Source organism: Pseudorca crassidens, chromosome 1 (genome assembly GCF_039906515.1).
Source record: "Pseudorca crassidens isolate mPseCra1 chromosome 1, mPseCra1.hap1, whole genome shotgun sequence".
NCBI classification, from domain to species: Eukaryota; Metazoa; Chordata; class Mammalia; order Artiodactyla; family Delphinidae; genus Pseudorca; species Pseudorca crassidens.
In genome coordinates this window covers 50867850-50893645 of record NC_090296.1, presented here as the reverse complement: position 1 = coordinate 50893645, position 25796 = coordinate 50867850, and the positions used below count along the sequence as shown (strand labels likewise).

Genomic DNA, 25796 nt, shown 5'->3' with positions numbered 1-25796 from the left:
ACAAAACAAAATAAAACACAACAAAAAACAAACAAAATAACAAGTGTTGACATAATTGTAGAGAAATTGGAACTCTCGTGCATAGCTGATGGGAATGTAAAAAGGTGCGCTGTTGTGGAAACCAGTTTAATGGTTCTTCAAAAAGTTAAACAGCATTACATGTGACCCGGCAATTCCACTCCTTGGTATATACCCAAAATAACTGAAAGCAAGCACTGAACCAGAAACTTGTATACCATTCACAGTAGCTGAAAAATAGAAACAACCCAACTGTTTTACCAAGAGATGAATGGATAAAGAAAATGTGCTTTATACATACAATGGATATTGTTTAGCCATAAAGAGGAATGAAATTCTAATACATGTTATAACGTAAATGAACCTTGAAAATATTATGCTAAGTAAAATAACAAAATGACAAATATCATATGATTCAATTTATATGTGGTACCTGGAAAGTAGAATAGAGATTACCAGGAGCTGGGCGGGGCAGGGGGAGGAAGAAATGGAGAGTTATTTTTAAACCCTTGCAGAGTTCCTGTTTGCGATGATTAAAATGTTTCAGAATGGATAGTAGTGATGATGGCATAATGCTGTGAGTGTATTCGTGCCACTAACTTGTACACATAAAAATGGTTTAAGTGGTAAATTTTATATTATGAATATTTTATCATAGTTAAAAAAAAAAAAAACCTTTTTTAAAAACAATACACATACCAGGGCCCCATTCTTGAAGAACTGAGAGGCTGATGTGGTAAATATGGGGTGGGAACCTGGAGTCTGTATTTTCTTTGAAATGCCTTCTTGTCTTTCTCAGGCATAGACAGGTTTGGGAATTTAGGATTTACTCTCTGTCAACTCTTTCCAAGGGGACTGATGCCATTCTGTGAGGAAATGCTCACCAGTCTATGAGGAATGCGTGTTTTTCATGGATCTAAGTGTATTAAACTTAAAATGCTGCTTTTAAAATCTGAGATTGTCATGATCACATTGTTTTGGTATTGAGGTGCCCACTCATTTATGGTAGCAAGAGCCAGGTTTTTTAAAATGTCTGTACTTGGGTAAAATAAAAATGAGCAATTCTTTTTTGGGTTCCCCCCCAAATTGTGAAATTTTAATGGTTTGTTGAATTCCAGAGGCTGGAAACCTTCGCTGCAGGTGCCAGCCATTTGAAAATATGGTAACAGAGACCGCTCCTGCTACTTATTTGTACAATAAGAAATTGAAAGGCTCTATACATTTTTCTGTTGTTCGCAGGATCCTTGAGCAAAAAATGGGAGAGTTGAAACTGACAGTACTAAGATGTTATTCCTCCTGCTGTGTGTTGCAATGTTCTTCCTCCAGAGGTGGAGATGGGGCCGGGAGGGTATAGTATAACTCTTCCCGGAGAAGATGCCTTCTGGTGCCCCCCAGTTGCCCTTGAAGGCCCCCCCTCGCCTCCCTGAGTTTGGGGGCTGAGGAAGGGCAGGGGCCGAGGAACAGCCGTTGCTAAGGGGCTGCGTCTGACGGGAATGCGGCGTCTGTGGGAGCCACACCCACCCCGCCCTTTAGGCAGATTAGTTAATTATTGAAAAGTGCTTGGGAAGCACAAAGGGCTGGAGAGACTCCATGTGCTGTTGCTCAGGCCTGTGTGGGAGCTGGCATTTCTGAGACACTGAGGCTCCTCCAGGAGTCTGTGGAACAAGAAACAGTTCTTCGCTGTCGTGGTGCAGGCTTCTCAGGATCTGTCCCAGGAAACAGACAGACGGTTCCAGGGAATTCTTATACGGTGCATTCTATCTCCAGAGAGAAGTTAAGTTTCTTTTGTGATAGGATTTGTAAGATATTTAGATAAATGAGCCACATCAGACTTCAGTTTTGTTTTCTTGTTTTAAATTTTGTTTGTTTTAAAAGTTTACATTCAGGTCATTTATACATAAACAAGATCATATAATATGTTCTGTCCTGTGACTTACTTTTTTTTTTTAACTTAACAATGTACCCTGGACTTCTTTCTGTGTTAGTACATAGAGGTTTCCCTCATTTTCTTTAACATTCTTTCCTGATTGTGGGTACATAGGTGTTTGCCATTTTTCAGCATCACAAACAATATTACAGCAAACATACTTGGACCCAAATTTATGTGCTTATGCATAAATATTCTGAAGGATATATTCCCAGAGGTAGAATTTCTGGACCAAAAGGCATGCACATTTGAATTTGGGGTAAATAATACTAAAGCTTCTCCCCAAAAATTCTGTTCTAATTTACAAAGACACCAAAATACTCATCAACACTGAACATTATCAATTAAAAAAAAAATTGCTAACATTACATGCAGAAAAATCCGTGTCATTTAAAATTGCATTTATCTGATTGACCAGTTTTATTGTGCATCTTTTCATATGCCTGTTGACCATTTGGATGTGGGGGAGCATTTTCTTGTAGTATAAAAATACAGAAAAGTACACAAGTCGTAAGTGTACTACTGAAAGAATTAACACAGCCTGAGCTCTTCTTGTAACCACCACCCAGGTCGAGAAATTGAATATTATCAGACCTTTTCCCACCTCCCCCAAAGAAATCACTATCCTGTAATATACCTCCTATAGATTAGTTGTGCTTGTTTTTGAACTTCATAAAATGGAACCATACAACATGCACTCTTAGGTCTAGCTTCCTTCATTCAACATTATGAGTATTCATGTACTTGCTCGTAGCTGTAATATATTAATATACATTGCTTATTATATTCCATTATGTGAATATACCACAATTTATTGATTGATGGACATTTGGGTTCTTTCCACCTTTCAGCTATTAGCAAATATTGATGCTATGAACATTCTTGTGCATGTTTTTTTAGAATACATGTGCATACATTTCTGTTGTGTATATATATCTAGGAATGAAATTTCGGGGTCATGAGTAGTATTATCAAACTGGCTAATTGTGAATTTCCTATGACTATTCCTTGTATGTTAATTATTAGGTGGTTTGTATGTGTTCTATTTATTCTGGATGCTAATTCTTTGTATAGCTATTGTAAATATTTTTTCCTGGTCTTTATTTATATTGACTTTTAGTTCACAAAGTTTAAAATTTTTATTTAGTCAATGCTATAAATCTTTTTCTTTATGGTTTCTGAGTTTTATGTCTTGCTTAGAAAGTCCTTCCCTATCTTAAGATTGTAAAATATTCTCTCATGTTTCCTTTTAATACTCATTTTGATTTTCACATTAGGCTTTTTAATCAATCTGGAATTTATGAGGGTGAGAGACAGAGGCTAATTTATTATCCAACACTTAGGGCATGAATAAAATTGTACCATTTGCTGCCTAGATTTTTAAATATTTTTTTTTTTTGAATTTCAAGACAGGTGATAACATCAAAGAGCTAAGGAACTGTCAAAAATTTAAAAAAAAATTTTTTTTTTTTACTTTGGTATAGTTTCCCCTAATTTACGCCTCAGTTAGATCTTAAATGGGGCAAATGTTCTATATCAGTGGTTGCCACCCCAAATGCCATGCATATAAATGGTCAATAACTAGTTATTCATTTACTGTGCATTTATTTAACTTAAAGGTGTGGTTCTCATGGACTTTTGTGTCTAATAAGGAGGAAGATTCCATTCTGGAATCTTCAAGCTAGCCTGATGCACACTGAATCTGGGTTCTCGGGCTAGGAAAACCACAGCTGCTTCTTCCCTCCTAGAGCCCCAGCTCCTCTCAATCTGAGTAGATGCCCCAAAATAGGTCATGTGCTCTGAGTCCATCCTCAGTATAAAAAGGGGTCCAATTTGAACTTTATCACAAATCCCCAGGGTCAGCTTTTGTTTTTAGACAGGACTTCCTCAAGCAAGGCTGCCCGCTTAAGGGAAACTATTTTCCTGACCAGCTGGATGTTGGGTGTAGGGTCACATAGGGGAGAAGTGTGTTTGAACTCAGTCTGTTCTCCCCCTTGGCCTGACATGGCGCATCGGCTCCTTGTCGTGTCTGTTAACTAGTGGTGCTCAGCATGGGCTTGTCTGGTTGTTCGCAGACTTTCCAGCTGCTTGTGATGTGAGCTGGTTTTGTTCTGTCTGCCCCTCCTCTCTGAAACCTTTTTCCTTACACATTTTTGGGAAGGCTGATTACTTGGGATTTAGTTAACATGTTAGAGAACTGGAGCTTGAGCTGGGATGAGGAGAAGAAAAATCCCCCTAGCTTGACAAAGAGCTTGGTTTCAGGCTGGTGAACTGCACATTCCACGGTGAACCACCTGAGCTGGTTTGCTTGGAATCTGCTCTGCTGGCCAAGCTCCAAACATATAATCAAAAGTGGCCTGAAATCACTCATTTTGCCACTTGCATTCTTAGGTTCACAATGTAAGGATCTGGCTGGTGCCTGTCCTGAAAGCATGGAATTTTCTACTGTTTGTGACACATGGCATTATGTGTGCGTGCGTGCGTGTGCGCCTGTGCAGTGTACACAGGCTTGTCTGAACAGGCATGTTTTCAGCTGAACTATTTATACCTACAGACAGGCAGTGATTAAAGATCATGCTGTATGGCAGGTTTTCTTTGATTTCCAGAATCGCCTGTCTGCATTTGTAGGTTAGTGTCTTTGGAGAAATGCAATGGAGCATCTTGCATGTGCGTGAAACTGATCCCCTAGGTAGAGGACCTTGCCTTGGAAATATCTGAGGATAATTTACTTAGAAGAGGTCAGTGTGCTATTTTTTGGAGGAACAGGTGTATTTGACCACACATTGGGGGAAGTGAAGACCTGAGCTCTGAGAAAGTCAAGTGTGAGGCCCTCAGAGGTGGTTATTTATATCGGAGTGATGCGTATTGAAAGCCGAAGTCTTTCATTCCACCAGCATCACAGAACTAATTTAGAGAAGAGGAAGGGCATGCGCTTTGCCTTGTGAAATGTCTACTGTACTGAAACTTCTGGTGTGGGTCAGACTTTTCGTGATCCAAGCACAGGCTCTGCTGTAGATGAGAGGGTGCTTACACGCACTTGCTTCAGCTACTTCGTGGATACAATGGCTCACTTTCCATTGGTTGATAGATGTGTGACTTCATTCTTGCTTCCTTTCCTGAGATGTCTCCCCCTCAACCCTGCATGTGAGCAGCCTGGTGTGCATGTATGGGGGGGAAGGGGAGAAAGGACCTTAACATAATCTCTCAGCTCTAAATAAGAACATTGGACTCTAACAACCACCCAAAACAATACATTAGAAACTCTTGTGTTCACTATTGTAATAAATGAAGTCTCATACAACTAGCTTCCATTTTTATCTCTCTTGAATTGTAAAGTCCCCGCCCTCACCCCTGCCACTCGGGCTCTTTCGGTTATGGGAAATGAATGTGTTTCAGAACCAACATGTCAGAATTATGAGGAAGAAATTGGCAGTGGAACAAACTATGCGACATGCTTGACAAGAACTGAGAAACAATACATCTCAGATTTTCTGAGGCAGTCTTCCTTTCGTTCAGAAATATGACCCAGAAGCCACAGAAAGGGAAGCACCTTTGTAGCACCATTAGGGTCACAAAGAGTTAGTCTTTGTTAAGGAACCAACAGAGGATATTTCTGCACAGAAGGATGAGGTGTCTGTAGGAGGAGAACGTAGTCCTGCTTCCACGAGGAGTAGGTGGAAATTGCAAAAAGAGAACTTGTGATCATTTGTTTCAAATGAGAAGACCAACGTGCAGAACGCCCAGAAGGATGGAGCAGGAAGGAAAGGCGAGGTGGTAGGAAACCTGAGCACGTTTACATAAATGTTCAGCTCCTTCTGGGCTTGCCTAATCCTCGTCCTTTGTAGTTTGCCTTTTACGAGGGTAAACATGGTTTAATAGTGAGCAAATATTCGTTCACATAATTAAAACCTGTTGTGTTGAACAGGAAACATCCAAGGGAAATCTGCAGGTGCCTGCAAGCAAGGGTGACTCTGGAAGGATCTTGGTATGTCGGTGCCTTCTCTCCCAAGGTGAGTGTCCCTGGAATTAAGCCACCAACGACAGGAGAGGAAACAGACAGCTTGTAAAAAATTGGAGCAGCGTGGAAAGGTTCTGAACTGATTAATAAGCTGCTAGCCCTGGGGAGGGTGTAAAAGGCATCTGGGATATTTGCATTTTTGTTTACTGAAGGGAGGAAAGCGTCTCACAACTCACTGCCGCCCTAATTCATTCAGGACATGATATATTTCCAAGACTACTGCCATCTCAGGGGTTGAATCTGTTTTCAGTTTCACTCCAGGTTTCGCCACACATGTATATTAAAAAAAAAAAAAATACGGTTCCAATATAACTTAAGAAAGAAAAGCCAGCCTGACTTCTAAAATCCAATTTTGCCCCCTGGATGCGTTTTCTTCCTGGAGGGGGCCATGTGATCTCTCCCCTCCTTACCATGCTGCATTCTCTTCATTCCAAGTCCTGGTCACAGCCAGACAGAAGCCCTTATCCTCAGGCTGTCCGTGATGAATGAGAGGTATGCCTTGCTCAGCTCTAGAGTGGAGACAAATGGGTGTGTAACTCACCATAATCCATGGCAAGAAATGATACATGCCGTGAGAGGAAAATAAAGTGCTGATGGAAAATTAATCTCATTAAGGAGATTTGTTTGTGGTGACATTTGAAATGAGCCTGAAAAATGAGGATGTTGACAGATGGCAAAGGGTGTCACTGGTATTATTATGGTATTAACGTTCAGTAATATCTAAATGAAGCTGAATCTGTTCAGAACTCCAGAAGATTTTGTGAGGCTGGTCTGGGCACACTACTCTGCTGGCAGTAGCACCCCAACTGTCCTCTGGACGACCATCTCTCTCCCATTCTTGACCTAAGTGGTTTGAATGGGGCTGACCCCACCTCCTGGCTCTCGGTATGTGACCCAGACTAGCCAATAAGAGAACCACATTCCCTTAGCACAGTCATTGGCTCCAGGCTCAGGCATGTGACCCAGACTAGCCAATAAGAGAACCGCATTTCCTTAGCACAGTCATTGGTTCAGGGGTGAGCATGTGACCCAAGTTGGTCCAATCTTGGAGGTTTTTCAGGAACCACTGGGGAAAAGGCATCCTCTTTCTGCTGGGGATGCTGAGCTGGTGGTTGGTATTTAGGAGCTGCAAGGGGCCTGTTTTGTTACCACAGAGGGAGAACCTGAGAAATGGAGAGATTCCTGAGCACCTGGAGCCAGCTGTGCCTGAAACTCTACTTTGGACTTTTTAGTCACTCAAGGCAATAAATTCACTTTTTAATAAGCCATTTTATGCTTTTCCCTTGCAAACAAAAATGTCCTAACCAATACAGAAAATTTTAGATATACTGCTTAAACAAACAACCAAACAAAAAACCCCAGTGGAGCAAGGGGAGTTGCAGATTCACAGAGCAGTTTCCTAGCAAAAAGAAGTCTTCCTGTTGCTAACACTTCCAGGTCCCAGTGACTAAGAATTTGGAGACTTTATTCTTAACTCCCCTGGTCTGAGACTGCTCACCAATCTAACTGATTCCTGTGTGCTAGATATTTTTCCATGAATCAGAAATGAAATATGCAGCACTGTAGCCACAAAGCAATGAAAACAGCTCATTTGCCTTTCGTGTCTCTCCAGACAAAAAGCTTTGTTTTTTTCTGGGTCACACGTTGTAAGTGAAGAGTCATAATGATAATCCTGTTTGGATTTATTAATAGTTGAACAGACTATTGAGAAAAGATTTGTTAATCATCAGAAGCAAATTCACCACAGAAGCATTGCAGACAGAGTGGGACAATTGCCTTGAACCAACTAAATCTCTGCCCCTTCAGGGAAAACTCTTGGATGTTTGAATTAAGTGCCACATCTGGAAATGCAGAAAGATAACTGCTTCTATTGAGTGCTTACTGTGTCCTTGGTACGAAGAACAGTATTTTGCCTACATTCTCTCTCAATTTCATCAACTCTGTGAGGTAGGTCCTAATCCTGTTCTATAGGTGGGGAGTGAGACAGATACTACCAGTTGCTACCCAACATCCATCCTCTCCTTGTTCCTTACAGAAAGGTAACCCCAAGCAGTTACTGCTTCTACTTCAAAGTTTATGATCCATGGGCAATTACTGCAGACATTTATCATTTTGCAAACATTTTATCATGTCACTCCTGCAGCTGTGGATGGCCATGTGATTGGTTCTGGCTAGTGAGACTTGAGTAGAAGTCTTCTGGGGATCTCTGGGAAAGTGTTGCTGTCCTTATATGGATATTGCCCCTTTCTCCTTGTTCCTTCCTTCTCCCTGCTTGGAACGTGGATACGAGGCTGGTGGTGGAGCAGCCATGTTGTGACCTTGAGGCAACCATAAGGAGGACAGCCATATCCTAACGGTGGTGAAGGAGGACTATAGAAGGAAACTGGGATATTCTGACATTGTAAAGCCACTCTTTCTGCCCCAGAAGACCTACTTTCAGACTTGTTGTGTGAAAAAAATAAACCATTATTTGGTTAACCCAATGAGGTTGGGTTTCTGCTACAGACAACTGAATTCTATCCCCAATTGACACGGGGAAACTGAGCTAAAGAAGTTCAAGGGACTTGCTCACATTTCCATATAAAGTGGTGTCTCAAAGCTGAATGAGACATAGTACCCAGCCTTAAAGAATTCAAGCCTAGTTTGGGAGGCAGATACATAAATAATTATAGTATAATGCCATTAGTGTAATGATGTGATTTGCCCAGGGTATCATGGACACCTACAAAAAAAAAAAAAAAGAGAGAGTCAGATGTGGAACAGGAGTTAGCCAGGCAAAGGAGAGAGGTGGGAAAAGAGATTATAGCTTGAATAAAAGGTATGGAAGTGAGACGCAGCACAGCATACGCAGGGAGCCACAAGCTGCTTTGAGTTGTTGGAGCACAAAGTATGAGGCAGGCAGTGGTGAGAAATGCAGCTGGAGGGGTGTTTCATTTTGCTATTGCTGCATAATAAGCCACCCCCAAAACTTAGTGGCTTAAAACTACATTTCATCATTTCTTATAATTCTGCAGTCTGAGCTGAGTTCAGCTGGGTGGTTCTTCTGTTCATGGAGTATCTGTTGGGGTTGGAATATCTTTTTTTTTTTTTTTTTTTTTTGCGGTACACGGACCTCTCACTGTTGTGGCCTCTCCCGCTGCGGAGCACAGGCTCCGGACGCGCAGGCTCAGCGGCCATGGCTCACGGGCCCAGCCGCTCCGCAGCATGTGGGATCTTCCCGGACCGGGGCACGAACCCTTGTCCCCCGCATCGGCAGGCGGACTCCCAACCACTGCGCCACCAGGTAAGTCCCCAAGAAAACTTCTTAACTCCCAAGTTTGGTGCCTGGCTGGAATAAATGGAAGAGCTAGCTAGGGCTGGCTGGGCCTCTCTCTCTCTCTCTCTCTCTCTCTCTCTCTCTCTCTCTCTCTCTCTCTCTCTCTCCCTCCCTCGCCTCTTCATGTGGCTAGGCAGGTCTTCCTCACAGCATGATGATCTCACGGTACATGGCAGATGGCTTCCAACTGAGAGGAAGAGGAAGCTTCCAGCACATTTAGGGTCTGGGTTCAGAAGTACCAGAACATTACTTCCACTGCACTCTGTTGATCAAAGCAAGTCACAAGACCAGCCCTGAGTCAGGGAGAGGAAATAGCTTATACTTCTTGATGGGAGGAGCAGTTTGCACATACAGGAAGAGATGAATTAATAGTGGTCCTCTTCGGAGACTACCTACCACAGAGGTAAGAAGGGTACAGATGAGGAACAACCTCATCTGCTTGTCAGGGAGGTTGATGTGAACACCAGACCTGGGGGGTTTGCCCTGCTTCATATTTGAGATCAGAAAGGAAAACACCTCTCAAACTGCCCCAACTTATCAGAGTGAAACAGACAGAGTAGTGTGATTAGGCAGAGGAAGGGATGGAGCTTGGCTTCTTTGAACCCCCTTCAGTTCCCATATCTTATGCGAGATGGTCGAGTTGAGAATCAGAGAGCCTACTCTGGGGTCTGCAGTGGTGAAGGGAGCAGGGGGAGCCCACAGCAAAGCCTGGACCTCTCCCATGGGCTGGAGAGAGGATGGCATAGCACCCCTGAGTCAGAGTGGCAGGGGAAGCTGAACAGGCTGAGTCCAGCCACCCCACAGCGGGAATCAGTGAGGATCTGGAGAACGTGGTATGGACTTGAGCACATTGCCTCCTACCCTCTCAATTCCCACACCCCTCCCACCCAGTGAATTACTCAGGCTTCGCATTGCAGAGCAGCAAGGAGGAGAGATGACCTGAGAGCCTGAGAATGTGCCTGAAAGGACAACTTTTTAAACGGTCTCTTCATAGCATTTTCTGGACTTCACTGAAATCTAACCAGCAAGAGAGGCTCATAAGGAAGAATGACAAGTTATAATGAAATAAAGAAGCCATGTTAAGGGAAACTACAAAGACATCATAGGAATAATGGCAGTTACCTCTGTGGGAAAGGAGGGAGAGGAGGGGTCCATGGGGAGCTTCGGCTGTTTTAGAGATAAGGCTTTATCTCTAAAGTTAGGGGATGGATAGGGGTGTTGTTATATCCTTTACGCCTCTTTGTGGGTTTTAAATAGTTCATAATGTAACTTTTTAAAAAGCTGCCGTTCTGAATAGAATTGTGAGCTGCCAATGCCAAGTTTAGGTTGTGAACATATTGCATGGGAGTGGGGAACATAGAAAGAGGCTTGAAATGGAATCAGATTTGCTGGTTCAAAAAACCATCCGGGCCGGATTTGAGGAGGACAAGAGTTGAGACGGGGTGGCCAAGGAGGAGGCTGCCGCTCCAATTCCCTGAAAGGTGACGGTGGCCTGTAGTCTCAGGTGGTAGTCAGGGTGGCTTAGGAGTCAAGCTGGCAATGAGGACTTGGTAATTGACAAGATGGGGGAGGGTGGCTGGGTGGGCAAGGTTTCTGGTGTAAGTGAGCAGGGACCCCACGCCCACTGGATGAGAGATAAGAGGATCCAGGTGGAGGGCATGTTTAGATGGAAAGGTGAAGAGTTCGCTCAGGACAGGTCGGGTTTGAGATGCCTGTGGGATGTCCCGGTGGAGGGTGGATGCAGGAGTCTGGATCTGGGAAACGCCAGCGCTAAGGCAGGTTGGAGCTGGAGAGGTAGGTGAGATACCCTGATGGGGAGCTCGTAGGAGAGTAGCAAAGAGGATCCAGGACAGATGAGCGCAGCAGCCACGCAGCCAGAGAAAGGGAAGCTCCAGCGGTTCCCACCACCCTTCCTTCCCCTGTGCGTCCCATTCTCTATTTGCTGTTCAGATTTGCCTGCCTGGGGGATCACTTTCCTTTCCCTCCAGAATTATTAAAAGGGCCAGAGAGGGGCTTCCCTGGTGGCGCAGTGGTTGAGAATCTGCCTTCCAACGCAGGGGACAAGGGTTTGAGCCCTGGTCTGGGAACATCCCACATGCCGCAGAGCAACTAGGCCCGTGAGCCACAACTACTGAGCCTGCGCGTCTGGAGCCTGTGCTCCGCAGCAGGAGAGGCCACTGCAGTGAGAGGCCCGCGCACCGCGATGAAGAGTGGCCCCCCGCTCACCGCGCACAGAACGAAGACCCAACACAGCCCTAAATAAATAAATTAATTAATTTAAAAAAAAAAAAAAAGGGCCAGAGAGAAAGGCTCCTTCCACAACCAGATCTGCATTGAGATCCTCACCCAGGGAGCAGAAGGCCCAGCCACCCCCTGGACCTGTCTCCTTCAAGGACAGAGCCCAGAAAGAGCTGATCCCGGAGCCTCCTCGGAGGTAGGGGCCTGGTGGAGGAAGAGTATGTAAGACGGGTTACAGACTAGTCGGCCCCTTCCCTTCAGTCTCCCATCTCCCTTTAGTTTCTGTTATGATAAATGCAAGACAGTGTCAGCCTTTGTTTGTCCCCATTGACAACCTAAGCATCCTCTTTTCTACCCAGCCCCTGTCTTTTGGAACCGGAAATCTCTGTTTCTTACAATTTGAATTTCGATTTGAAGTTTAGACTCTGATTTGGGCAGCGGTGGCTCTGAGCTGTAGGAAAAAAAAAGGTGTTTCTGTCTTAAATTGGAATTAAGAGAATTTTGGAAAAGTCAAAAGAACAAAGTTGCATTTCAGAAATATCAGTCTCGCACAGCATTTCTCCAAAAACATAGATTTCAATTGTGGTATGAAAGTATCCTGGAGGGAATGTAGAGGGTTTTGCTCTTCTAAAAGCAGCCCTATGGTCAAAAGTAATACAGCTATGAAATAATCAAAAAAGGAAAGTTTTCATACAGAAAACATTTTAATGAGTCAGTTTAATGCCAACTCTCGTAGCATCTATCTACTCGGAGATCTCAGAATTGCTTTCAGAGTGATTCACTTACCAGCCCTTTGGAGCTCACTTGTATAAACGATAACCTTCTGCTCTAAAATATATGCCAAGAAGCACAGGTGTGTGCAAGTAAGCAATCTCTAGTCTCATGATCTTTCTTTTCACCCAGTAATTGGCTTTTCATAGAACTGCGCAGGAGGTATCAAAAGGTCCATTGGTTCATTCCTCTGCCCCCAGACTGAACATCCACCATCTCAGAGAGCAGGCAGCCCTTCCCTCTCAAGCACTCCTCTAGAAACCTGCTCATAGCTTTGGTTTTTGGTTTCCTTTCCTTGAGCATCTGATCTTTTTTGCTGTGCCTTCTAGCTCTTGGGACCCCCACTGCCATCACTCTTATTGTGGACTTGTCCTTGGGGGGATGGTAGCCCTGCCCCAGTCCTTCCATCTGTCCTCATTCAGGGCCAGGATCAATCACCTGGGGGAAGGGTGTGCTGCTGATCTCAAGTTGAAAGTGGTGCTTTTCCCAGGTAATATATTTGCATTTTAATAGGAGTCTCCTGGGAGAAAAAGTGTTAACTTCCAGGCATTAAAACAAGCTTCTTCGGGTTTCCCTGGTGGCGCAGTGGTTGAGAGTCCCCCTGCCGATGCAGAGGACACAGGTTCGTGCACCGGTCCGGGAAGATCCCACATGCCGCGGAGCGGCTGGGCCCATGAGCCATGGCCGAATGCAGCAAGAACACAGAGAATACCCAGAGATGACCACTGCTAATATCTTGGTATATATCCTCCCAAGCACCTAGTGTTACAGATATGAATAAACATCCTTATCTCTAGCAGTCAAATTTAGACACTTTTATAAAACTGGAAACTTGTACACATCGTTTCTATATGTCCCATTTAGTAACACGTACACTCCTGTTCCAGTAATCCCACTTCTAGGAATTTATCCTAAAGACAAAACTAGAATGATAAGAATAACATTAGCTCTTATGTATTGAATTTTAATTGTGTACCAAGGTTTGGTGGATTCGGCATAGAGATGTATTTTTTCGGAAGGAAATGAAAGTAGGGGAGGTGGAAAAAGTGGGACTGTGGGTGTGGAATAACTGAAGAGGGTGTAATTTGAGAGCTTTTGCAGGAGAGTAAATGGGACAGGAAATGGGCTGAGTTGGGAAGCCCACTTTGGGGTGCTTTGAATGCTACTGGTAGATATTCAGTCAATATCTTTCCCCTTCCTTTTTATTCCAACAGATACATACTTTAGTCCCAGGAATTTTTTTTCTTTTTAAATCTGGACTCTCAATGCCAGAATGAGTAATGGTGTATAAAGTGGGTCACAAGGAAGTGATAACTAATGCACAGACTGTTTTAACTGCTGAATCAGAAATCTCTATGCTACATTATGAAATATGCAGGAAGGAAAATAAGCAGATGATAGGAATGGAAGGAATCCTAAAATAATATTTTCACAAACAAATTCTGGCCCAACATAAACCTGAGGGGTCAGTGGAGGGGAGCTGCAATGATATGCTCTCCTGAGCGTTGAAGCCCTGAAATAAAATTGCCGAACTAGATAGCGTTCCAAACGACATAAGACCTTCTGAGGCACATGACCACTCAAACCCACAGCCGGAGAGGCCATGGCAATGTCTTGGGGGCATCTTCGTCACTCCGCTTCCTAGCACGGGCAGGCAGGGCATAAAGAAAGCAAAGACAGAGAAAACGAAACTCACACGGAATTTAAAAATCTGTTCTATTTGCTCTTCCTAAAACAAACAAACAAAACCCATCTTTTTGGTTTAATTTGTTTCATAGATTTTTTTTTTTTTTGCTTGTGGTAAAATATACACAACATAAAAATTACCATTTTAACTATGTTTAAGTGTATGATTCAGTGGCATTAAGCACCTTCACAATGTTGTGCCGCCGTCACCACTATTTCCAGAACTTTTTCATCAATCCAAACAGAAACTCTGTACCCAAACAACTTCCCATCCCCACTTCCCCAGTCCTTGGTAACCATCATTTTACTTTCTGTCTCTATAAATTTGCCTATTCCAGGGACCTCATATAAAGGGAATAATACAATATTTGTGGTTTGGGACAAAAATAATACAGTACTTGTCCTTTTTCACTTAGCATAATATATTCAAGATTCTCCCATGTTGTAGCATGTATCAGGATTTTCTTCATCTTTATGGCTGAATAATATTTCATTGTATACATTTACTACATTTTGTTTATCCCTTCATAGGCTGGTGGACAGTTGGGTTGTTCCACCTTTGGCCATTGTAAATAATGCTGCTATGAGCACTCGTGTGCAATATCTGGTTCAGTCCCTATTTTCAATTCTTTAGGAATGGAATTGCTGAATCATATGGTAATTCTATGTTTAATTTCTGAGGAACCACAAACTGTTTTCCATAGCAGCCTCACCATTTTACAGTCTTACCAGCACACACAAGGGTTCCATTTTTTCCACATCCTGCCAACACTTGCTGTTTTCCATTTTTTTTCAAAAATAATAGCCATCCTAATGGGTGTGAAATGGTATTTCACTTGGTTTGGAGAGAGACTGAAACAGAAATCATACCGAGGACCCATATATAATTTCATATAATTTAGGTTTGGAACTGAAACTAGGAATCGTAACATATACTGAAAATAATACTTAGGATATTTGTAACTCATCTTATCGTGCACAGTATCTTTTGGTTTATTCTATTTTTGGTGTAAAGTTCTAAATTGCCCTCCTATAGTCTCATTTTATGTACTGGTTGACTTTTCTACCTGACACAAGTTTCTTTCTTTTTTTCTGGTAAGTTTTCTTTTTTTTAAAATTTTATTTATTTTTGGCTGCATTGGGTCTTCGTTGCTGCGCACGGGCTTTCTCTAGTTGCAGCGAGCGGGGGCTGCTCTTCGTTGCAGTGTGCGGGCTTCTCATAGCGGTGGCTTCTCTTGTTGCGAGCATGGGCTCTAGGTGCGCGGGCTTCAGTAGTTGTGGCACGCAGGCTCTAGAGCACAGGCTCAGTAGTTGTGGTGCAGGGGCTTAGTTGCTCCGTGGCCTGTGGGATCTCCCTGGACCAGGGCTCGGACCCGTGTCCCCTGCATTGGCAGGCAGATTCTTAACCACTGCACCACCAGGGAAGTCCCCTGACACAAGTTTCAAATTCTATCTAATGTTCTAAAAATAATTTGTGTACATGACATTCAAAGATGTGTTAATCTCTGAGGATGATTGTTATTACTTCTGGTATCCTATTGCACCAGTTTTCAAGGTTGAACAGATTCTCTGGATTCCATTGTTAAGTTATGCAGCATTTTATAGTCATAAGGAACAAAGATAAGAAGCTGTTTCTTTGAAGTTGACCTGTGGTCTTTTCTTAAAACGCTTATTATAGTCAAACGACAGACCTAATATATTGAAATACTCTGTGTTAAATCTTAATTTTGGGGGGGCATAACCAACACATCTGATAAAGAGAGACCTTTCATGAATACTTGGTTAATACGAATTTGAGGGCCTGCTATGAGCCAGCCATTTTGCTGGGTGCTAGATACATACTGGTAACTAAACAGACCTCATGGCATGTGGTAGATGTTTCCAGAAAGAGATAGTCCTATTGTTTTTACTGCCTTCTTGACAAATAACTTAAGGGATAACTCATAGTTCAGGGATAAATGTGGCCCAGGACTAAGTTGTACTTACTGAATTGACTTTTACCTGATTTTCCCAAAACGATTTGAATTAACTTATAAAAGATATATGTAATAATTTTAATATACAGAAAGGTAGAATCGGATCAAGAAGTAAGGAAGGTAGCAACATACGTGCCCTAAGTTGCGTATGTTTGACACAATTACTATTATGTAATTACTATATTTGATACAAACTCCAGGGATGCTTTGCTTGGAGAAAAACAACACTGACTTCAGTAAGTAGAGGCCCATTCATCTCATATAACAAGCCTGAAGTTATGCAATCCAGGGCTGGCACAGTAATTCTCTATCAGGACCCAGGTTCATCATCTTTTTGCTCTGCCATCCTTAGCATGCAGACCTGTGTCCTCATGCTTTCACCACCTGGTCCCCAAATGGTTGCTGTACCTTAGGGCAGGAAGAAAGGAGAAGGGCCACTGGGCAAGAGCTTTCTCCGGCTTTTCTTTTTTTATCCAACCAAGAAAAATGAAGGGCCTGAGGTTTCGTCCTGTTTGCAAGCTAAGAAGTTAGCCTGCCATGGTTTCATGGTTGCTGGCAGAAGTCATGAGACTCCTAGGTCAGAGGCAGCCAGCACTATTACTCAGTACACAGCATGCAGCACGATTTGCTGTAGTTCTCCTCACCCTCAAGTCCCATAGGGGTGGCAGAGATAGGCCCACAGGAATGCTGGTGCACTCAGTGGGTTGCCTCACGGGAGAGGAACCTTGAACTCAGGTTCCCCAAATCTTACACAATTGGCAGTAGGCAGGCCTGCCCTTTGCTCTGGAGTGAAACACCATCCCTATCTTCCAAGGTTCTAAGCAAGCCTCCCCTTTGCTCTGGAGAGACAGCATCTCTATCTTCCAAGGCTGTATGCTATGCAAGCATCCTTGGGAAGATACTCTGCTGCTATCAGTAAGTGCCTCTGCTTGCAAGGTACATAGAAATGAGAGAGACCACAGAGAACTGTCTCCCAACAATATCCACCCCCGGGACTTCTGCCTATCGTTACTGCCCAGAACCGCATCACCTGGCCACCTCTGACTGCTAGGGCGGCTGTGAAACTGGGCATTCTGGCTGGACACACTGCTGCTCTAAATAAAAGGGTGGTTCTGTTCATAAGGAAAGGCAAGCGCAGATGGAGCTACGCAAGAGCAGGGCAAAAACTGTGCCCGCGTGTTTTTAGCTGTGTGACCGATATCTTTTTCCCATTGTATAGCACATTTTACCATACGCTTCATGTATTGGTCCTGCCAGAAATAATTTGTACAACTTAGAAGAAAACTCCCAGTCAAGTACCATTCTGCAAATTTCAAACCAACTATTGGTAGTTTAGTGAAGAATTTTAATGTCATAGCTGCATAATATCTAAGTGTATAGGCCAATCACTCCTTAGAACTCTCCTTGTTTTAAAAAAAAAATCTGTATTCGTTATTTTTACCGACCATTTTTAGGAGGTGAGAATAACAATTCTTTTAAGAAAATGTTTATGTCATGAAATTTCTCCCAATCTTCTAGTATCTGTAGCTTAAGGAAGAGGTTCTACTTTGCATACAGATAGGTGTTTGGTAAGAGGTTGATAAATATACCTTTTCTGGTTTCATTTATTTTAAGATAATTTTTTCACCTCATGACAGTCATTTGGGGCTGACAGTGTTACCATGGTAACCATGCTCCACAATGCTGGTTAATATTGGTCCTCAGCACCTCAGCACCTTTCACTACAGTGCTCACTCCCTTATGGGAAGGGAAGCCTTGCTCACAGCACATTTAGGTCAAGGAACCCACTGCCAGTGGCAGTTGGTACTATAACAGAAACCTACTGGCTTTTCCTCCCAGGAACCAGTCTAAAGATTCCATTGAGAACCCTGGCTCAACCCATATCATCATGGCTTACACTTCCATTGTAACAGATAGAGGCAAAACGTCTTTGTTTCCTTTTCGGCTGCACCGTGAGAGGTCAGAAGCTCAGTCAATGCAACACCTAATGCACTGAGGGAACATTTCGGTCGTGAATGGACGTGCCTTCCCTAGAGGCAGAGAAGGTTGCAAACTACTTTTCAAATCTCTCATTGTATGATTTTGAAATAAAAATGCTTCTTTCCTGAGCTGGAAGGAGAGATTTTAACTCTGGGTGGTGCCCTGGGAATCTAATGATGGAGCACAGTCCAGGGCCGTCCTGGAGATGATGACTGTCAAGGCTCTGGCGGGGTGATCTCTCTCGGGGTGATCTGGATGGGGTTGACCTCTCTTCTCCACAAATGGGGGAGAGCCTCTCCCCTTCAACAAGGTTTTGTGTATGAGAAGCGGGGGTGGGGAGTGGAGCTTGTTAGAGAAAGCAGCTTTGAAAACTTGATCCTCCTTGCCAAGAACTAATGGACTGTCTTCAACATGCATGAAATCTGTTCGGCATGGTGACCAGGGGAGCCAAAATGAGGCCTCCACAGACCTAATTGGGCGTCAGCCTACATCTGTGTGAGAAGGCCTGGATGTGTTTATTTTATTCTCTGCTGTAACTAAGGAAAAAACCAACAAAAACCCTGCGAAGGTTCATTGAGACAACGGTTGGTCACAAAAAAGGAATTTGAACCAAGATAACGCTGGTTACATTTTATCCACATGTTCCTGAAGCCTGCCCTAACGGCTGAATACATAGCCTTTCACCATTAGATAAAAAAGGAACCAAATCAGCATAGTCTTTAGGAAATTAAAGGAATCTACATACACACACATAGATATCTTTTGATAACTCAGGAACCACTGACAAAATGAAAGGATTCCTAGACCAAGTGAGACATTTCACTTTCTTATCATCTTTGTCCCGTGTTGGGAGAGGCAAACGTGTGTTGCAGTGGAAACCCAGGGAGAAACTGCTCCCCTGTCAGTTGCAGTGACAGCCAGCCTCTGTGGAGCTCTATGAGCCAGGCACTGTTCCTCAGCACTTTCCAGTAGGATTTCGCTGAATGCTGGTTAACAGCCGTTTCAGGTGAACGCAATCATAATCCCCACTTTACTGTTGTGGCAACTGAAGCACAGAGAAGTTAAGTGACTTGCCCAACATCGCACAGCTAGTTGTACAGGACCTATGCCTCTTGTGTAAAATGATATGCACACCCCCCCCCATCCCTTAGCTTTGTGGCTCAAGGTCCTCGGAGCAAAATACTACAGCGGGAAGGAGAGAGGAAATCTGGCTGTGGTATACTGGAGGGGAAAAAACAAGGGAGGCTCTTAAAGTCTAGGCAAGGCAATGTCTCCAAGGACAGTGCAATTTCTCATCAGTGAGCTATTGGTCAGACTCCCCAGTCTCAGAGGCCTGTCCAGGGTTTCTGTGCTGCCAGGGTGACATTGCTCAACCGCCTGTAGGGGAGCTGCAGCCCTGGAAAGAAGCCCAGGTTGTAGGGCTGCCGGTATCTGGCTGGTCTTCTACTCCAAGATAGAGGAGAATGTCATTCCTGGGTAAATTTTCCTTCAAATGACCTTTCTGAGATTAGCCCTCTCCACCTTTCTGAGATAAGCCGTGTCCATTTCAGCATCTGCCTTCCTCAGTATGCCCTCTCCTGCACCAAAAAGACACGTCCTCTGAGATCCAACCAGTTCCCCTGACATCCTTGGGTACCGGTGACCGTGCTTCTAAGGGAGTGAAGTCACTCCCAGCATTGCTTTTCCGTGGGGATCCTGTCACGCTGATGGTGGTGTGACACCTGAGTACAGACTCGCTTTTCAGCAAGATGAATTTCTTTTTAGTTTATGCTGCCAGTTTTCCCTGGAGAATCAAGTTCTGTTTAATCCAAATGGGAAGTGTTTGGAATGGAAATTAAGTGTCTGTCATTGGAAATTAAAAAGCAGAGGGGACATATGCCGACACCTTCCCTTGGAATTTCTTTACCTGACCTTTCAATATAGTAACAGAGTGTCTTAGATCTCAAATCTTTTCACCATTTATCACTTGGTCGTCAAGATGATGAATGCTTCTGGCCCTAAAATATGCATTACTACAATTCTTTGGTTTAAAAATATATGGATAGCTTTAATAAAAGGGATGACTGGATCAATTAAACTTTCTAAATCCAAAGTCAAGCCCTCTTGGTTAAACCTATAATATTGTGTCTCATAGGTTTAGTTTTAAACCAAGGATTTAAAGAATAACCTATCTATTCCTCTGAAGAATTTAACTTAAAAAAAAATCCAGTTGGGGATAATTGTTCACATCTGCCTAATGATGTTGCTATTTGAAAAGACATAAGAGAATGTACATTTTTGAGTTACAATAGCTTTCAGTTTATAATTAAAATCAAAATGGAAAATTTTAATTTTATATGAGGACTCAAGGTAACACATTTTTTTAGCATTATCAGACATTGATTTTTTTTTCTTGTGTTTTTCTGCTTTTGTGCAGGTGATATACGGAGGAGCAGATGTGTTGCCTCTAGCAAGGCAATAATTCACTTCATTATTATTGTTTGATTTGCCTTGTGTGTGCTGTTCATTGCTAACTGAGGCCTGCAGTGCTGTCCGTGGGATCTGAAATGTACAAGAACGGGTCAGAAGGCCTTGGGAGAACTGAAAAAGAAGTCATTGCCCTGGCCTCAGTCACCTGGCCCCAGACAAAATCACACCCTGTCATCCATGAAGATTTGCAGACCAGCCCCCACTCAGCTGCTGTTTTGACCATAGCCCTTGCTGCCCTAGGCTCTTACCCATGGGACCGAGAACGTTAATGTCTGAAAGAAGTTAGAAACTGATACTGAAGAGCAGACCTGTGTTGGAAAGAACATAGTTCAAGGGAGACTGGTGAATGAAGAAGGGTAAGTACGAATGGGTCTGACTAGAGCAAGACAGAGAAGAAGGTCAAGTGTGCTATGAGTTAAACTGAAGCCAAGATGCTAATGAAAGACTAAAGTGTTCTAATTTACTTATTTATTGGCTCAATAAGTGCTTCTCAACTGGATAAATCAGAAGATGCTGGTCAGAAGATCCTTGGCAGGTGGAGGGCAGGGTGGAGGGGGGACCAACTTGGGATGTTAAGGGTCTGCAGAGAGAGTAATTGCAGCTTGAACCAGGGGGTCTCTTTGGAGGAGCAGGTACCGAGCGACAGAAATGAACACCGGAGGTGGTGATGGTGGGATGAATTGGGAGATTGGGATTGACATATATACACTAATATGTATAAAATAGATAATAAGAACCCGCTGTATTAAAAATAAAATAAAATAAAATAAAATTCAAAAAAAAAAGAACTGAACACCAAAGTCAGGCTTGGTTGTTAAGTGGGGTGGGGCAGAAACTGCTAGTTGCCTACCCAGTATCTACTCTCCCCTTTTTCCTTCATAACACAACCAAGATTTTAAACTGGATGACAATGTGCCCAGCTGGAAGATAACATTTGTCAGCCACATTTGCAGCTGGGTTGGCCATTGAGATACAAGCAGAAGTTGTTGGGTTGATCTTCTGTGAAGATGCCTTAAGAGGGGCTAGACTACTGATGTCATCTTTTTTTTTTTTCCCTTCTCCCTCCTGTGCCTTCCTGGAATAGGAAGATCAATGTGATGGCTGGAGCTCTAGCTGCCACATTGGACCATGAAGTGAATTCAAGATGGAAGCCATATGCTAAGTATGGCAGAATAAAAAGACAGAGGAAACCTGGAACTTTGATGACACTGTAGCTCCCATACCAGCCAGAATCCAGCCTTATTTTGTATGAGAGAGAAGTAAGCTTCTATCTTATTGAAACCACTGTTATTTCCTCCTTCACCTGGGACATCACAAGCCTAGGGAATCTTTGGAAGGCTTTGACCAGAGAGTGAAAAATTAGGGATTTCATTTGTTTGTCTTTTGGTATGTTTATTTTTTTAAGTTAAATAAGCTGTAAGATAAGGGTGATGTAACTTGACAAAATAGTCTCTGAGCTCAATCATAAAAGGAATCAAGGGGTTATGTATTATTGTATTATGTATTCATTATGCTTAAACAAAAAAGGCTTTGTTTGCTTATGTAATTGAGAAGACCAGAGGTTGAGTGGGCTTAGGTAAGGCCAGATGTAGTAGCTGGACAAGCCAATGAAGACCCAGTGTCTTTCCATTTCTTCTTAGTCTGCCATGGTTTTATTCTTAGACTGTCCCACCTAATGATCACGAAAGCAAAATCTCCTTATATCTGGACCAGGTGGCCATCCCCAAGCCAATCACTGTGGCTAGGGTAGCTAGGACAATGGAACCGACTGGATGGCTTGAACTGACCGAGGTCTGCCCAGAGAACTGCAATTAGGTTAATCCTTCCCAAGTGCATGGCTGGGAAGTATGGGGCCCTGCTAGGAAGGGGAAGAAAGAAATGCATATGGGAAGGCCACCATGTGCTCTATATCTCTCCTGGTCATCCTTCTCAAGTAGTGTTATTTCAAGGGCTTCAGTTTTTTAAAAGGCAAAGGTCTTTTGCTCCCAAATTCATTTTTATTAGCCTGAAAACCAGTATTGAACTTACTGGTTGGGAGTAAGGCATGGGATTGCCAGAGAAACTGTTACTCTTACTTTCATTCGTTAATTCAACACTAAACATTTCTTGGGTGCTGGTTACGTGTCATAGTCAGTAGGTCTAAGCCATGAGTATCAGTGGCACTAGCACACAGGGATGCACATACTCTTTAGGAAGGTCAGGAAGCAAGTATGAGGGCATGGGAAATAGGACAGGGAAGACTTGCTATGACTAGGAGTTGGGCATCGGGTGATGCCCAGAGAGCGTGGACCTGCGTGGTCCCTCAGCATGGCCCTGGGTAGACTGCTGGTTCTGTGCACCTGAGAAAGGGAAAAGCAGGATGGGAGGTGCATATGGGGGCTTCAAGCCGTGCCTGTTTTGCAGTCTTACCAGTGCTGGATTTTGACTGGGGTTCTGAATCCTCCTGGTTAGGGAGTCTCTAGGAGGAGGATGGATAGAGTTAGCAGTTCTTAACTAGGGTTTTGGGAACGTTTGGGGGATAAAGTGCTAGGAAATGAGGGTGAAATCCCTGAAACTCTCAGGAAGAATCTCTGCCAATCCAGCTAGCCTGCTGCTCTCCTGACCCTGGAACAGCTTCTTGGGGGTTTTCAGTTTATCATGGCACAATTCTTTTTTCCTGCAAGAGTTAGAGAATAAGGGCTCCGTGACCCAAAATAGTTCACAGCATGGTATTGTCTCTATTTAAAATCATCTCCCAAGGGGTTCAGCTAACAATGTACATGTCAAATTATGTCATGCCCGCTAGATGCTCTAATTTGGTCAGGCTGGGTCAGGCAGTCCCTGAACGGAAGGAGCTGTGAACATCCCAGCAGACAGTCACAGCTGCAGCGCCCAAGCTTCCCTTGGCTTGAGCTGCATTAGGGCGTGACATTCCACTGGCAAGTACAAGGCAGTGTCACGTGGAAGGTTAACCTCATGACGACAGTGACCTGTTCATCCACCCCCTTTATCAGAGCTTTGCCCCTGGAGACTGGAGTATGTGGGTTTGAATCACGGCTCCGTCACTAGCAGCTATGTGATCTTGGGCAAGTTAACTTTTCTGAGCCTCATTTTCCACATCTGTAAAATGGGAATACTCATAACACTTCACTTATAGGGCTGTAGTGAGGATTAAATGCATGTGAAGTGTTTGGCAGAGTGCCTGGCACTTAATAACAACTCAATGCCAGTTATTCACTACTAGTAGTAGTATCTAATTTTTTAAATCTTGTTTAGTCCTTCAAAACTGGGGCTCCTCCCAAGATCACCCACAGGAAATATTTCACCAGCCCTCCAGAGACCAGGAGGAGACGAGCAGCCCTTCCTGGAGGGCGTGCAGGGTAGCTAGAGGAGTCACAGTGGTATTCTGACATAGAACTATTTAAAATGTGGCAAGAGTGGCCTTGAGTTTAAGACTAGCTCTGTGTGGGTACGGAAGGCTTCTTTCTCTGCCTAGGGGATCACAGGATGCCTTTGTGTGGCCATGCAATAGGTCTGCAGAGCTCCAAAGAGGCAGGCGTAAGGGTGCCACCATTCTCTCCATTTTCTATAGAGGTAAACTGAGGCACAGAGAAGTCGATACACACCTGCACAGTTCTTTCCCTGACCTCTCAAAGGACAAGTGAAACTGGGGTAATTATAGAGCCAGAAGCAGAATCTCCTGCCCAGATGACATGAGACTATGGCATCTGAGTCATAAACCACAGTGGGAGCCAGTATTTGGGAAACTATCTGGGGTTACTTCACATGCACAAAGACTATGCCTCTTAGCCTTTTCCTTACCCAGACCCTCTGGGGTCGTCTGGCGTTCCCTTCATGGGTACGTCCAGGAGGTAGTGTGTTGTAGAAATAGCCCTGGGTTATATTCAAGAGCCCCGTAATTTAAGCCCAGTCCTGCCAAACCAGCTGTGTGACCTTGGAAAACTTACTTAACCCAGGATTGTACTTCAGAAACAGAAGTGAAGGGTTCGGACGATATCAGCGGTTCCCCAAACCTGACTGGTCAGCAGAATCACTGTGTGTGTTTTGGGGGGTAGGCTGCGGAGGTGGGATCTGGAGCCTCAGAATCTGGGTTTTGTGTTCTAGGTGATTCTGAAGAGCAGTCTCCGTTGGGAACCCTGGAGCAGATGCTATCTAAGATGCCTCGCGGGGCTCCAGTGTTCTCTGACTCCAAAGCCCCCTGAAGCATATTCTGCGCAGTTCCACGCAGTGCAGCCCAGAGGAGACGGCGGCCCTCACCGTGAAGCCCCGTGAGAGAGTCGGCGTGTAGCCCGGGGAGCAGCCAGCACGGCAGAGCGTGACTTGCGTGGCGTGGGGGAGAGGGCGCCGGGGCCGTGCCTGTTTCTTAGCTGGTTCTGCTCTGGAGCCAGTGAATTGGCCTCGCCTGGGGCCAGCGGGACCTTGGCCCAGACGGTGACTGTCCACCGCCTTGTTCCCGACGGCCCGGTCCTTCTCGCCATCGTGCTGTGGTGTGGAACACCCAGCACGCCTGCCCCAAGTCCGAGGAGCACGTCAGGAATCCCACAAGTTGCGTCCTTGAGGCCGGCACCCTTTGCGTGAGATTCTGAATGCAGTCATGTGTCTCCAGCTGTCCCAGAGTCACAAAAAGTCCCCGTTCTAATGAGGAGCTGTGGAATGCTAAGGCTAAAGCTGCCTTGAGCTCCTCTTTCACAAGTTTCAATCATGGGTTAATGCTGACATTCTTTGGCTTTCGTAAATGGGGAGGAGCCTTTTGTGTTTGTGTGAGGGCAGAGGCAGGAATAAATCGTGGCTCTCGGGGCTGACTTTGATCCAGAAGTGTGTGTCTAGACTGCTTCTGAGTTGCAGGGAGAACAGGGGTGCGGTGGTCCATGGCAGGACCCTCCCTGCCTGGAGGGCACCCAAGCAGGAGGGGGGATGCACGTGTACGTGTGTAGGGGGGAGCGGGTGTGCCTCAGCTAATGGGTCGGCCAGCACCTGCTCTCGCCTGCTGTTGCCGTGCACCAATGACAGCCTAATGTTGCCAACACTTCTGCTTCTTTAGAGAAGTCAGAAGTCTCCGTGTTACCTGAATTCTCCCAATTTTAGCATGATGACACCTTGAATTTACAAAATTCCTCAGACCAAGCAAATCACAACTTCTAGCCACAGTCTGAGACTCTGAGTAGAAAACCTGGCTTAGAGGACTGGTCTGGCTGTGCTCCAATATTCTATTCCCAAAAAAAGCAGAACCCCCAAAGGAGGCTATTAAGTCTTAAGAGTTAAATCCATCTCCTTGGTGATTTCCTTGGTTGGAGGGGAAGGAAGTTCTCTGGCTTTCTAAGACCCTCGAAATCCCCTTTCTTTACTGCTGTGTAACCCCCCCGCCCCCCCCCCCCCCCCCGCTTCAGGGCCAGGGAT

At 44.3% G+C, this 25796-nt stretch overlaps 1 long non-coding RNA gene across 5 annotated transcripts; it reads left to right on the top strand.

The window, feature by feature from the left end:
- Nucleotides 1-1605: 1605 nt before the first annotated feature.
- On the top strand, nt 1606-25214 carry LOC137223904 (uncharacterized). Of its 5 annotated transcripts, XR_010943125.1 has the most exons (6): nt 1819-5955; nt 7770-7910; nt 9113-9246; nt 20347-20755; nt 21484-21785; nt 24504-25214. It is a non-coding gene; the product is annotated as an uncharacterized lncRNA (long non-coding RNA). The 5 variants fall into 5 exon arrangements; XR_010943127.1 differs by lacking the exons at nt 7770-7910; nt 9113-9246 and adding an exon at nt 1606-1791 and having other exon boundaries at nt 5871-5955; XR_010943124.1 differs by lacking the exon at nt 9113-9246 and having other exon boundaries at nt 1821-5955.
- Nucleotides 25215-25796: the final 582 nt, after the last annotated feature.